This window comes from Schistocerca serialis, chromosome 8, assembly GCF_023864345.2.
Source record: "Schistocerca serialis cubense isolate TAMUIC-IGC-003099 chromosome 8, iqSchSeri2.2, whole genome shotgun sequence".
Lineage (NCBI taxonomy): Eukaryota > Metazoa > Arthropoda > Insecta > Orthoptera > Acrididae > Schistocerca > Schistocerca serialis.
In genome coordinates this window covers 299220087-299234837 of record NC_064645.1, presented here as the reverse complement: position 1 = coordinate 299234837, position 14751 = coordinate 299220087, and positions in this window count along the sequence as shown.

The following is a 14751-nucleotide window of genomic DNA, read 5'->3' as shown; positions in this document are numbered from 1 at the left end:
TTTGTACCGGTTGTGAATAAATAGTTGCCACTATTTAAGTTCAAACCCTCGTATTAATAATCCACAACTTCGAAATTTACAGAAAGCCACGCTGACAGACATCATCATAAATGCAAAATCGTTTTACCCTGTAGCACATAAACATGCATATTTCCATACAATGATCAACAGACTAACCAACCTACAACAAGAACAAGCTGCAGTACAAAAGAATTAGAAATTGTACGTTATATGGAGCAACAAATTAATTATAAGAAAAATATAATCACGCAAATCTGTAAAATACACTCCAAACCAGCACGCAGTGACATCCATAAGCACATAAAACAACTAAAAGAATCACCAGTGCGAAAGAAAATTTGTTACCTACCTACTACATGCATAGGAAATACATCCAACAAATGAAATGTGCTAGTGAAAAAATACAGGTGTAAGATTAGCCCACCGAACCAAACACAGGTTAAATTTTACTTACGGCAGTCACGGCGTAGTGTACTGATGTTGGGAGCGAACACTGAAGACTGGGAATTATGTGATGTTATGAAATGATCGCTTTACGAATACAATTAATTTACTGAGCACACAAAGGTACACACGATAACCTGTCACCCACAGAGCAGGAACAGCATTAGTTATATACGTCATATCCGGCCATTGTCAATATTGTCAATATCACCACGCTACGCTGCCGATGACGTAAGTAAACATAACCTAAAACACAGATTCATTCTGGGAAAAACAAATTACCATTGTTCACACATATGCACGTACAGAATCAATGGTCAAGATTGCGATGAATTATACACAGGGAAAATAGAAAGAAGTTCAAGAATTAGGAATCGAGAACACATAAGAAATAGCGATACAAATCCGTCCACTTTCTTCAGTCACATGAAACGAGAAAATTACAAAGTAGATCAGATAGAACAGGTGAAACAAATGTTGTGCATAACACTGAAAGGACTAACCATGAATTTCTTGGAATAAACAGAAATGCATATGCACGCTATAACTACATAAAGAGCATATTATACGAACAAACTGATCTTAAACACAAACTCTATAGTGAAAATTATATTGACATCTTAAATATAGATAACGAATAAACGTACCCAGCCAAAACACAGATAAAATTAATACCAAAGATCAAATCACTAATGCACAGAAACTGATAGATTAATAAATTAAAACCAAATTGTAGTCATAGTCTAACACAACAGTCATGACACTTCGTCTCGTTTTTGCTACCCTTGCGATAGCAGCGCGCCAAGCGGCCAGCAAGCGACACTTCTGAATATCATATCGGATCAGTGCGACTAGTAACGCTTTTATTGAGTTGTGACATAGTGTTTATAGTGTGGACCGTAAGTAGTGCCACACAAATTGATAATAACTAAAACCTGACACCACATTTGTCGTTCTTTTGTGTCCTAAGGATCCTGGGAGATAAGATACGATACATTACGCAACAGTTTATTTACCACTGTATAATAACGTATAGATATTTACTGAAGGATATCATTTTCGTTTAACAACAAAAACTAGCTAGTAAACATCATAAGACCTGACCTTTTCCAGAAAGATGTCGTATGTCTATCCAACAAAGCAAAGTTTTCTTCAATACACTTCCAGTCGAATCAGTGAATGTGAACAACCGGAAACTTGAATGAAATGTAATACCTACATTATTTAACGTTCCACATAAGCCACCACACCTGTAACTGAAGGGAAAACCGCAAAGACGTGTCAGTAAAGCATTAAAAGCAATAAAATTTGTTTCCCAACGGAGAAGAAACCGATTTCACAATTTTTACTATATCTGAGCCGCAAACAGCAAGAATCAACCAGGTATACAGATGGCTTTCCACGTATTTACGAATTTCTAAATACACTCTGAGTATTGTTTTGTGAATTTGGCTGCGTTCTAGAGCTGCTGAGATAATTGGTGCCGCTACTATAGTGTTGGTTTAGGTGAAGAAACCATTAAATTTCAGAGTTATTCCCTGTGTCACCCAGTTAATTGGATAAAAACAATTACATTCAATTATTTATATTACAGTTAACAAGTATGTAAGGAACTTAATAAACATTTATTTCCTTAAAAGTGACCGTTTTGAAGCCGGATGCTATCAGCACCTGACTGATCCTTTAGACCACAACTGATGGGTCAAAACTAATTCAGGTAAATCCTATTGTTCATTCATAGTCCCATCCTAAGACACGTTTAGTGAAACAAAGTGATGACTGGCAGTATTTTAAAAGGAAAATTAAGAGTAATGTTGATGTATAGACCTTTCTCTCCTGAGGATAACATTCTTCTATAAATAAGAGTATGTTAAGACGGAGTGAAGACACAAGTGATATCCTAGTCAGTTTTATCCTGACCTTTTCAAATACTCTGTTGCAACGCATTATGACTGTTGTGAAATTGCACTTTTAACAGACTTCACCTTGTTAATGCAGATCAAACAAGGCGCCAGTAATTCTGGAATATCTTAAAAATTTCTGAGTAGTCATTGAATGGAATGTGGAACAACAGCCCTGTGTGCTTAACTGCAGCTATACATGGCGCTTAGCAAACATTACTCACCAGACCGACTTGGAACAGCAAAATACAGATGGCAACACCAAGTGCGAGGCTCTGTCCCAGTAACATGCCTCCGAGACACTGCTGCAGGAACTCAACGTTTCTGTCAACATGAAACGCAAAGAAAACACATCCGTACTTGTAAATCAGTTAAACAGAGAACAAGATGGGCCTTTAAATATTCCTCTAGAGAACTAATAATTAATACTTTTATAAGAAAATGTGACATTGAAAATGTGGAAGTCCGTATCAGAAACAAATGAAGCCACCTCTGCATACAGGAGGCGGTCAGTACTCAGAGTGAAAAGACGTATTGCCTGCTGGTCTTCATCTCGGGACCTGTGACCTACGTTTGTTCCATGATTTTTCCATTTCGCCAGTCGGAACGACTGGTTCTGTCAAAGATTCATTGTTGGCTGTAGACTGGAGTCGAGCTCGTGGCCAGAGTTCATACATACAAGGAGCGGTGAGTTTGCGGGCCAAAGCGTCTATCGAAACCAATTTACAGGGACCAGTAATTGGACAGACTATCAAGTCATCGTACAAGTCTAAAAGAAATAATGGCTAATACGAGTGCAACGTGCACAAGACGAATATTTGAGGTGCATACCCTTGAACATGCAACACCTGTATTTGGTACTCCACCAGCTGGATAAGAAGTGTCGTGATACCTGACACCCATTGGCATAACATACTGGAATGTATGTCGGGTACAGACTTCCTACCATACATACCCAGAGAAATGCATAGGATCAGCGGCTTGTTACACAAATACGGCGTAGACGATTGACAGACTCATGAAGAAGATCACAGAGTGCCTCAGATCGGAAAGGGACAAAACGAAACCACTCCCAATATTAGGAATTTACCGCTTATCGTCTACATGTGGAAATGTCCACTCTACAGGTAACTTAGCCAGCCTAATAAGTATTTTAGGTTTTTAGTTTATTTCTGTTCTTTCAATTTAATATTGTCTTGCACTGCTCAAGTACAATTCGCTGCAGCCTACATGCCAAATACGATTATTGCTTGAACAAAGGTTGTGTATTAATTTGGAACGCGCTAACAAACAAAAAATTATCTTCTATGGGTAGACAACAAAACGTATGGGAGAGAAATCACGTGTTAGCTGCTGATCGTCGCCTCGAGCAGTAGACAGAGGCAGTATTCTATCTGTGCCACCAATTTCCGGCTAGTAACCCCTCTCCCGCATGTCGGTTGTCTAGTTTGGGGAGGGGACCAAACAGCGAAGTCATCGGTCCCATCGGATGAGAGAAGGATGAGGAAGGAAATCGGCTGTGCCCCTTCACAGGAACCAGACTGGCATTTGACTGAAGCGTTTTAGGGAAAACACGGATAACCTAGATCAGGATGGCCGGACGCGGGTTTCAACCATCGTCCTCCCGTATGGGAGTCCAGTGTGTTGGCTCCTGAGCCACCTCACTCGGTGCCTTTCCTGCACTCCTCATTTCTTGGACATTGTCCTAACACCCAAATTAAAATCTGCTCTTGACCACCATGACTAGATGATACCCTTATACGCTGACCTGGGCACGACCATATGTATCGCCTCTTAAGATTAAAATAAGTTAACTTTTTAATAACTCTGTCAGGGAGAAAACTCCTTCCAGATTGCTACATCCTATCTTATCCTTTCAGGCACCATTTTGTGCCTGTAAAAACTGATGTGAAAAGTTGGATCCCCCAACTTTCTGTTTAAGAAGGAGGCTGTAATAACACTCCAGCTGACGCCGAGAGATATTCACACGCCGAACTCAGCCAGCTCGCTACCATCGTAATTGGTGACTACTGCATCAGTGCATTTTGCAAGAAGACAGTTCCAATTTGCGGCAGGCATGACGTCACTGTGTCGCCAAGAGAGCCGCTGATGCCTAGACACATCCGTCTCACCTCCTCTTTGAGACAACTTTAGTGGGTGTTACTAAAGCACTGCTTTACAACTGTCCACTAGCACTGCTGGAGGAGGGGGGGGGGGGTGGGCAATGATGCAACACCAATTGGAGAAGACAGCGGTATCTTTATGTCGACATATTCTGACATCCAAAGTCCTGAAGTTTTTTTGTTTTATTTTTGCTGTGCATGGCTTATCACTATGTTTAGAGAGTATAAGGGCTAATAACTGCTCCAGAATGTAAGGTGCTGCAAGGAAGAGCAGTAGTGATCCAGTTAAGGCTTTGCATGATCAGATAGTAGCCCTGGTTCTTAAGCATCTGGAAGAACACAACAGCTGAAAGCAAAGCCATCTGATCGAAAACTAAATCATTCTACAACTCTTGATGATTTCATTCCAAGACGATTGTCCCCTGTCAGGGAGGATGTGAAATAGAGGACACAGAGAATTCCAAGGTTATCGAGATGATGGGAGGTACTGATTGGGAAATGAGAGGAAAGCCAGTGTAGCGGCCAATTCGAGATCCCATTAAAATCTGTTAATCCCATTACATCTCAGGGATTAATTGAGTTGGCCATTGTAATTGGAAAAGTCAATACAAAGGTGAAAACAGTAAGAATTTTAAAAGACAATTGGCTCAAGTAAGCACATTACTTTTAGTGCTCACACAAAAGCAGTCATTAAAGCCATCACGCTGTCCTATCAGTGAACTGGATGTAGTAAGTAGTAGTTCAATGGAGACATGCCATGTCCTGCTGGGAAACGGTGAAGGAAAATACAAATAGGGTATGGAATTGCTTACGAGAAAGAGTACAGAATTTTGATGTTATTCTTGGGAAAGATTTTCTGGGCAACTTTCAAGTAATTGTGGCCGTCTATTCGTAAACTGCCGAAGTCAGTGATCAGCTGCACCGATTTGGGGAAGGAAATGTGCGAGTAACCCAGCGGAAAAGGCTTATTCCCCAAGTTCACTTGAAACCACGTGTCTTAGTCTTACAACTCTGCACGCCTGAAATACTCGTGGTGGAAAATGAATGAGGTCTCTCGATGATAACTGAGATATATGAGCCCACAAGAACGATGCTTTTGATCCATCCACTAACAAAAAGCGAATTTCTACATCGACACCAAGCACATGAAAAGAAGAGGTATTTCCGAAATCGAAAGTATTAACACATAAAATGTGTGCTCCCATATGTTTACACAGTTTTGTAACACAAGAAGTAATAACTCCACAAACGATAGTACAGGACAGGGTACATGAAATAGAAGCAGTAGATGTTGAACAGTTTAAGATGAAAAGAATTGTGTCTATAAACCTTCAAGGACATTATGTACCTGCACTGGGTGCTGATGCAGTTTGGAATTCCTGTGCGATGGTCTGCATATATGTCTGGATATTACACATTACGAACCTCGTCAACGGTCGGCGATCTCTGTCAGTCAACGTACGAAGTCGGCCTGTACGCATTGGTGCTGTACGTGTCCCTTCACGTTTTCACTTCACTATCAAATCGGAAACAGTGGACCTCGGGATGTTCAGGAGTGTGGAAATCTCGCGTACAGACGTGTGACACAAGTGACACCCAATCACATTACCACATCCGAAGGCCGAGTGTCCCACGGAGCGTCCCATTCTGCTCTCTCACCACGTCTAATGACTACTGAGGTCGCTGATATGGAGTGCCTGGCCGTGGGTGGCCGCACAATGCACCTAATATGAAAGACGTATGTTTTTGGGGGTGTCCGCATACTTCTGATCACATAGTGTACAATAATGTAGTGCTATAAGAGGATTCAAGCTTCCCATAGTGGGCATTAAGAACTGAATGTATCAAAATGAGTATCAGAGCTTAAAGGCTTTGTAGCATTTATTACATGAGACTACAATTATAAATAACACATCTAATGAAAGAATAACAGTATTGTGTGTATACCTGTGCACATGCAGAATTTACAGTGTCTTATGGTACAAAGCACTTGTAGCAAAAAAAATGGCTCTGTGCTCTATGGGACTTAACATCTATGGTCATCAGTCCCCTAGAACTTAGAACTACTTAAACCTAAGGACATCACACAACACCCAGTCATCATGAGGCAGAGAAAATCCCTGACCGCGCCGGGAATCGAACCCGGGCACTTGTAGCATAGATGGAAACTAGTGAATAAAACGCTTTTTGAGTTTTACGTTTTGCATGGGCTGAATCTGCCGTTACAGTGCAACTTGCTTACTGTATTAAGTATCATTTTAATCCTCCAAGTGAAAATAATATGTGTGGATTGTAATACGTGTTGGAAGATATCAGCTGTCTTTGCAAAGAGAAGAGTATAGAACGAACAAGAGTGACTGTAAAACGTATTGTATAAATGAGAAAGCTTTTCACGCTTAGCCCCAAGACATCAGTTCAGAAGACTATTAATGAATTACCAGTTTCAGTGACGTCTGTGTAGACCACTTTAAAGAGAAGCTTAAAACTACGGCTGTATTGTTTGCAGTTCCTAGAAGCTCTAAGAACTACAAACTATGGCTTACATGCCAACTTTACAATGAAAATGTTACTACACGATGATGAAGGTTTTTTGGACTCCGTCGTTTCCAGTGATAAATCGACATTTCACTTAAGAGGAAATGTGAAAACACGCAAGGTACACATCCGAGGGTCAGCAAATCCTCATGACATGGCACAGTTGCATCGAGACTCCCTGAAATTGAAAGTTTTTTGTGCTGCATCCCAGAGGTTATATTATGGACCTTATTTTTCACTGAAGCTACTGTAAGTGTTTTGCCTTATCATGATGTCTGGAACTATGGCTTTTCCCTCAACTGGAAGAAGCTGAACCACAAAACTTGGTTTCTGGCAGCAAGATGATACACCACCTAACTGGCCTAACTCAGTACACTACAGGTTAATTGATATTGAACCCGTCCAGTGCAATGGCCATAAGGGGCCTGATTGTTTTGAGTTGCTTCCATCCAATCTGACCCTCGAATTTTCTCCTTCTGAGATTCATAAGGGATCATGTGCAAATTCCTCCGCTACCAGCTGCTCTACGCAACAGGATTGAAACAGTTTTTGCAGGAATTACCAAACACACCCCTATAAATGGTTAAGGAAGAACTTGCCTATGGACTCAGTGCGCGCTATGTGACCAATGACGCTCACACTGACACTTCTAAAAAAAACTTTTTGATCTGTTCTTTCATTTGATGTATTATTTATAATCGTAAGTTGTTGCAATAAATGCTACAATGCCTTAAAAGCCCAATATTCATTTGAAGGACGCAATACCAGTCAAAAGGATGGACCTACAAGATTCAATCTCCACCTATGTTCTTCGTGCACAGTCTAAACAAGATGTTAGGGCTAAACTTCAGCTGCAGACAATACTAAATGCTTCCAGGCCCTTGAAGTAATAAATTTGGACATCATAGGACCATTCTGCCGACCCAGCGATTAAATAAGCATATATTATCTATCATGGATCATTTCTAGTATTTGCTCCTCGTCTTCGGTCGAACTGCTGACATGACAGCACAAACTGTGACATAAGCATTCGTTATGCGTCTGGTTCAAACTTTTGGAAGATCTAGCATGATATGCTCATATCAAGGGACAGTTTCATAACTTCATGGTTAGTTCAATTTTTAAACAGCAAATCCTCATGACATGGCACAGTTGCATCGAGACTCCCTGAAATTGAAAGTTTTTTGTGCTGCATCCCAGAGGTTATATTATGGACCTTACTTTTCACTGAAGCTACTGTAAGTTGAGTAGTGGAGGACAACAAAATTTTATTCTAAGGTGAATGGAAAAATGGAGCATGTGTGAAAAAAATGAATGGAAAAATGAAGCAAGTGTGAAAAACCTGAATGAAAAAATGGAGCATGTGTGAAAAAACATAACTAAGAAGGTTTTCTACACTACTGGCCATTAAAATTGCTACACCAAGAAGAAGTGCAGATGATAAACGGGTATTCATTGGACAAATATATTACACCAGAACTGACATGTGATTACATTCTCACCCAATTTGGGTGCATAGATCCTGAGAAATCAGTACCCAGAACAACCACCTCTGGCCGTAATAACGGCCTTGATACGCCTGGGCATTTAGCCAATGGCGTGTACAGGTACATCTGCCCATGCTGCTTCAACACGATACCACAGTTCATCACGAGTAGTGACTGGCGTATTGTGACGAGCCAGTTACTCGGTCACCATTGACCAGACATTTCCAATTGGTGAGAGATCTGGAGAATGTGCTGGCCAGGGCAGCAGTCGAACATTTTCTGTATCCAGAAAAGCCCGTACAGGACCTGCAACATGCGGTCGTGCATTATCCTGCTGAAATGTAGGGTTTCGCAGGGATCGAATCAAGGGTAGAGCCACGGGTCGTAACACATCTGAAATGTAACGTCCACTGTTCAAAGTGCCGTCAGTGCGAACAAGAGGTGACCGAGACATGTAACCAATGGCACCCCATACCATCACGCCGGGTGATACGCCAGTATGGTGATAACGAATACACGCTTCCAATGTGCATTCACCGCGATGTCGCCAAACACGGATGCGACCATCATGATGCTGTAAACAGATCCTGTATTCACTTGAAAAAATGACGTTTTGCCATTCGTGCACCCAGGTTCGTCGTTGAGTATACCATCGCAGGCGCTCCTGTCTGTGATGCAGCGTCAAGGGTAACCGCAGCCATGTTCTCCGAGCTGACAGTCCATGCTGCTGCAGACGTCGTCGAACTGTTCGGGCAGATGGTTGTTGTCTTGCAAACGTCCCCATCTGTTGACCCAGGGATCGAGACTTGGCTGCACGATCCGTTACAGCCATGCGGATAAGATGCCTGTCTTCTCCACTGCTAGTGATACGAGGCCGTTGGGATCCAGCACGGCGTTCCGTATTACCCTCCTGAACCTACTGATTCCATATTCTGGTAACAGTCATTGGATATCGACCAACGCGAGCACCAATGTCGCGATACGATAAACCGCAATCGCGATAGGCTACAATCCGACCTTCATCAAAGTCAGAACGTGATGGTACGCATTTCTCGTCCTTACACGAGGCATCAGAACAACGTTTCACCATGCAACGCCGGTCAACTGCTGTTTGTGTATGAGAAATCAGTTGGAAACTTTCCTCATGTTAGCACTTTGTACGTGTCGCCACGGGCGCCAACCTTGTGTGAATGCTCTGAAAAGCTAATCATTTGCATATCAGAGCATCTTCTTCCTGACGGTTACATTTCGCGTCTTTAGCGCGTCGTCTTCGTGGTGTAGCAATTCTAATGTAGGGTTTTATGTCCATAGAAAACACCATAATTGGGAATCTTATTTGCCATATGTTATATCTGCCTACCACAGTCGAATCCATGAGTCCAATGGGCATACTCCATTATGAAAATGTGTACAGCCAAAAAATAAACTCGCCATTGGAATTAAAATATATTATCAGTAGGTACTAAGTCTGTTTAAGTCAATGGATTAACAGTGAGGTTTAAGACTTCAAGACGGAAAGTACAACACAGTAATTCAAGGGCAGTATCTGGGCAAATAAAGTAATGTAGATATTATTCTAGTGCTCTGCCAACAGGGAGACTGAATTCTATTGAGATATCCTGCAAGTAAAAAGGAAATAAACAGCAAATATATACCAGATTACAGGGGACCATACCATATTCTGTGACTTTCATCATTCGTGACAACTGAGGAAGAACTGTCACATCTCAGTAGGATCACAAATTTCAGTTTCTAACCCCTGAGGTCCGCCCTGTGGACCATTCTGTTATCCTGACTTTAAGTCTTAGCAAACTATGGAATCTCTAAACAGTCTACAATGCTTTTTGTTTTCAGAAAATTTCTGCTTGCTGAAGACGTAGTCACACCTGTCAAAATCCTTCCATAAATGCGTCCTATTACCGTTGTCCCTATTTAAACGACAAACTTCGTAAGCGCTCTGTTTATCTCTCTACTACTCGTTTCTAGTTAAATCTAGTCCCTCTAACATCAAGTTCTGCTCCCCTTTATCTCATTTACACTTCGTGCGTTATTTTATGGGCATAGCTGAAGAGTTTTCTGTAGTAGCAAGAGATCTGATTTAAGACCGCATAACAGAAAGTACAACAGAGTAATTCAAGGGCAGTAGCTGGGTTTGAATATTTCCTTTTTACTTGCAGGATATCTCAATAGAATCCAGTCTCCCTGTTGGCAGGGCAGTACAGTAGTATCTACAATACTTCATTTGCCCAGCTACTGCCCTTGAATTATTCTGTTGTACATTCCGTCTTGAAGTCTTAAACCTCCGTACTAATCCATAGACTTAATCTGACTATAATATATTTTAATTCCACTGGTGAGCTTATTTTTCGGTTGTACACAATTTCGTAATGGAGAATGCCCAGTGGACTGATGGATTCGACTGTGGTACGCAGATACAACATATGGCAAATAACATTCCCAGTCATCGTGTTTTCTATGGACATCTGATATAGAAGCAAGAGATCTGATTTTTCAGTCTCTTTCTTAGCAATGTAGATATTCTGCGGTGCTGGCACAATCCATTCAAGCACCCAGTACTCCTTAACCAAGGTTACTGAGTTAGTCTGCTGTGTGCAGCTTGTTGTCTGTACAGACAATAATGTGATGCTACTAGCGTTACAGTACTGTTAAGGATTGTCCTTTTACTGAGAAGCCAGTAACACTCACCAGCTGTCACTGCTCCATGTACCCCATAAATGTCGAGTTGCTAACACTGGCCACTGTTTTTATCACTTCTCGTCATATAGAGTACAAAATTTCAACAGTACAATTCGATTTAAAGCAATATTGACTGTTAATCGACCGTGACCGTTACAAAACCACTACAAGATTCTCCATAGACCGCTGTCAGTCGAAAATCTTATAGAATTACTCAAATAATTTAATGAAGCAACCTCTTTCACTGTCCAAACCTCATCTCCAGGCTACAATGGCAAAATAAAAATATTTGGCAGAAGTACACACAACCTTATCATCTGCTGTGGTCATCCTGTGCAGAAAGAGAAGGATAACGGAATATGAGATGACATTCACTTCGATTGTTGATATGCTGTCCACACATAAATTTTAAAAAAATTACTCACTTTTTTCGTATGAAACGGCTATCTTTCTGTGGCGTGTTCAGTTACTTTCACTGTTGTGGTTTGCTGGATCTTGTTAAGCATCGTTCATAAAAAGTACAGCTCAAACACGACAGCAAAATTAATTATACCATCCAGTTTCCATTTAGGTATCGATGTTTTATCAGTCATCTAAACTGATATTTGCACATCTTAGTGTAAAATCACTGATATTCGCTGACGAAATACATAATAAGAGAGACTGTAGCAATATGATGCTCAAAATGACAGTAAAACATTATTTTAAAGATAACATATTATTGCTACTGAAAGATAGATTGACATATATTCTTAATCGTTACATATTCTCTACTGTAACAGTGTTGAACTGAATTAGCGAAGAAATGTGAGTTCTAGGAATCTGAAATTTCCTTTAGGATCATTTTTTTTACTTGTAGCAATGGATAAATATTAGTATTTCCTTTAAGACCTTCATTTTCTAGTTCTTCAATAAAGTATTCAACACCTGTTCAACTTTTATTAACTCAATGTACATAAGTTTAGCATTACGAAGAGCTTAGTTTTGACTTTCCCTGAGTCTCAACATGTCTCCAGTCGAATCTCAACATTTATATTTATTTTTATTCAGAACTGTAATGCCACTATGCCAATAGCAATGAGGTTACCTTGATGTTTTCAAAGTGCTCTTGTTGATTGTTGGGTTCAGTCAGCTGTTTTCTGTAATTGAACTTTAACTACCACAGCAAAAGATTTAAATCACTGCTGTGAGATTTTGCCATTCATGTTTTTGTCGGTAGAAAACTTACTAGCATAATTGCAATTTACTAATATAAATTCCATTTATATATTGATGATAATTTTAATGGAATTAGCACATGAGAGTTGTGCTACCTTATTCTAATCTGATTTTGAGTGTTCGCTTCTGGTATAATGGGATTTAAGAACTGACCACAATAGGTGTTGGTTTTGTATTTTCTGTTAATGCTATGACATTAATTCTCATTGGTATCGTGTTGTAGGCTCTACAATGTTCAAGGGGTTAATCATATTCAGATATGTTTGGTTATTGTAGAAAATTTCTGTTTAATGTAAGAGTATTATAGATTAACATTGGTTAACTACTCTATCAAATTCATTCCACTTCTATCAGCATTACAATTTTTGTATGTGTTCATGCTGAATGCATTACATTTACATTTTGATTCTGTCTTTTATGAACATCTAGACTGAGATTTTTGACTAATGTTCATTTACACAATTAAAACAAAATGTTCTTTGTAACATTTACCTCCAGTGATCAAATGCCATATCAATTTGTCACATTTACGCCAAGGCGTCCTGTAATACCAGTTGCATGAGTGTTATAGGTGATTAATTGCATTTGTAGTTCGTGATACTGAAATGCTGCGAAGAGCCAGTGCCACCACCTCACACATCCAACTCCAACGACAGTACTATTTGGCCATGTTAGCCACACAAAAAATTATAACATCATTATCCAAATTTGGCATTTCTAACTATAACACTTTGTATTGTGCTGTATTTGAGGTACAGCAGTATGAATGAAAGCACAGCACTATGGAATATTTCAGTCTATTCTGTCATTGATGTGGCTTTCTTTTTTCCCCTCCTTTTCGTGTTCTTTGTTATGGTGATGTCATCACTATGTGCACCCAGTTCGTAAATAATTCTGCATAGTTGTTTTACGGTCTCACCATTTACATTAGGCCGATGTTAATTGGGGTTGTGCATTTTATGTTCGCAACCCTCGTGAAAATGTAAGACCCGATCTCAAATGCGGTGACGAGGTCACATGTGAGACTTGTGTTGAGATGGAATTGTATGCATCTACATTTACATTTACAATCTCCAAACTACTGTGAAGTGCATGGCAGAAGATAGTCCCATTGCACCATTTATCGCTGTTAGTAGTAGTTTATCCTGTAGTGAAGTAGAAGTGGATAGTTCCTGTGAATTATTATGGGTGGAGGTTACACTCAACAACCGAACTAGGTTAATAATTGGCTTCTTTTACCGACCTCCCGACTCAGCAGCATTAGTGGCAGAACAACTGAGAGAAAATTTGGAATACATTTCACATACATTTTCTCAGCATGTTATAGTGTTAGGTGGAGATTTCAATTTACCAGATATAGACTGGGACACTCAGATGTTTAGGACGGGTGGTAGGGACAGAGCATCGAGTGACATTATACTGAGTGCACTATCCGAAAATTACCTCGAGCAATTAAACAGAGAACCGACTCGTGGAGATAACATCTTGGACCTACTGATAACAAACAGACCCGAACTTTTCGACTCTGTATGTGCAGAACAGGGAATCAGTGAACATAAGGCCGTTGCAGCATCCCTGAATATGGAAGTTAATAGGAATATAAAAAAAGGGAGGAAGGTTTATCTGTTTAGCAAAAGTAATAGAAGGCAGATTTCAGACTACCTAACAGATCAAAACGAAAATTTCTGTTCCGACACTGACAATGTTGAGTGTTTATGGAAAAAGTTCAAGGCAATCGTAAAATGCGTTTTAGACAGCTACGTGCCGAGTAAAACTGTGAGGGACGGGAAAAACCCACCGTGGTACAACAACAAAGTTAGGAAACTACTGCGAAAGCAAAGAGAGCTCCACTCCAAGTTTAAACGCAGCCAAAACCTCTCAGACAAACAGAAGCTAAACGATGTCAAAGTTAGCGTAAGGAGGGTTATGCGTGAAGCGTTCAGTGAATTCGAAAGTAAAATTCTATGTACCGACTTGACAGAAAATGCTAGGAAGTTCTGGTCTTACGTTAAATCAGTAAGTGGCTCGAAACTGCATATCCAGACACTACGGGATGATGATGGCATTGAAACAGAGGATGACACGCGTAAAGCTGAAATACTAAACACCTTTCTCCAAAGCTGTTTCACAGAGGAAGACCGCGCTACAGTTCCTTCTCTAAATCCTCGCACAAACGAAAAAATGGCTGACATCGAAATAAGTGTGCAAGGAATAGAAAAGCAACTGGAATCACTCAATAGAGGAAAGTCCACTGGACCTGACGGAATACCAATTCGATTCTACACAGAGTACGCGAAAGAACTTGCCCCCCTTCTAACAGCCGTG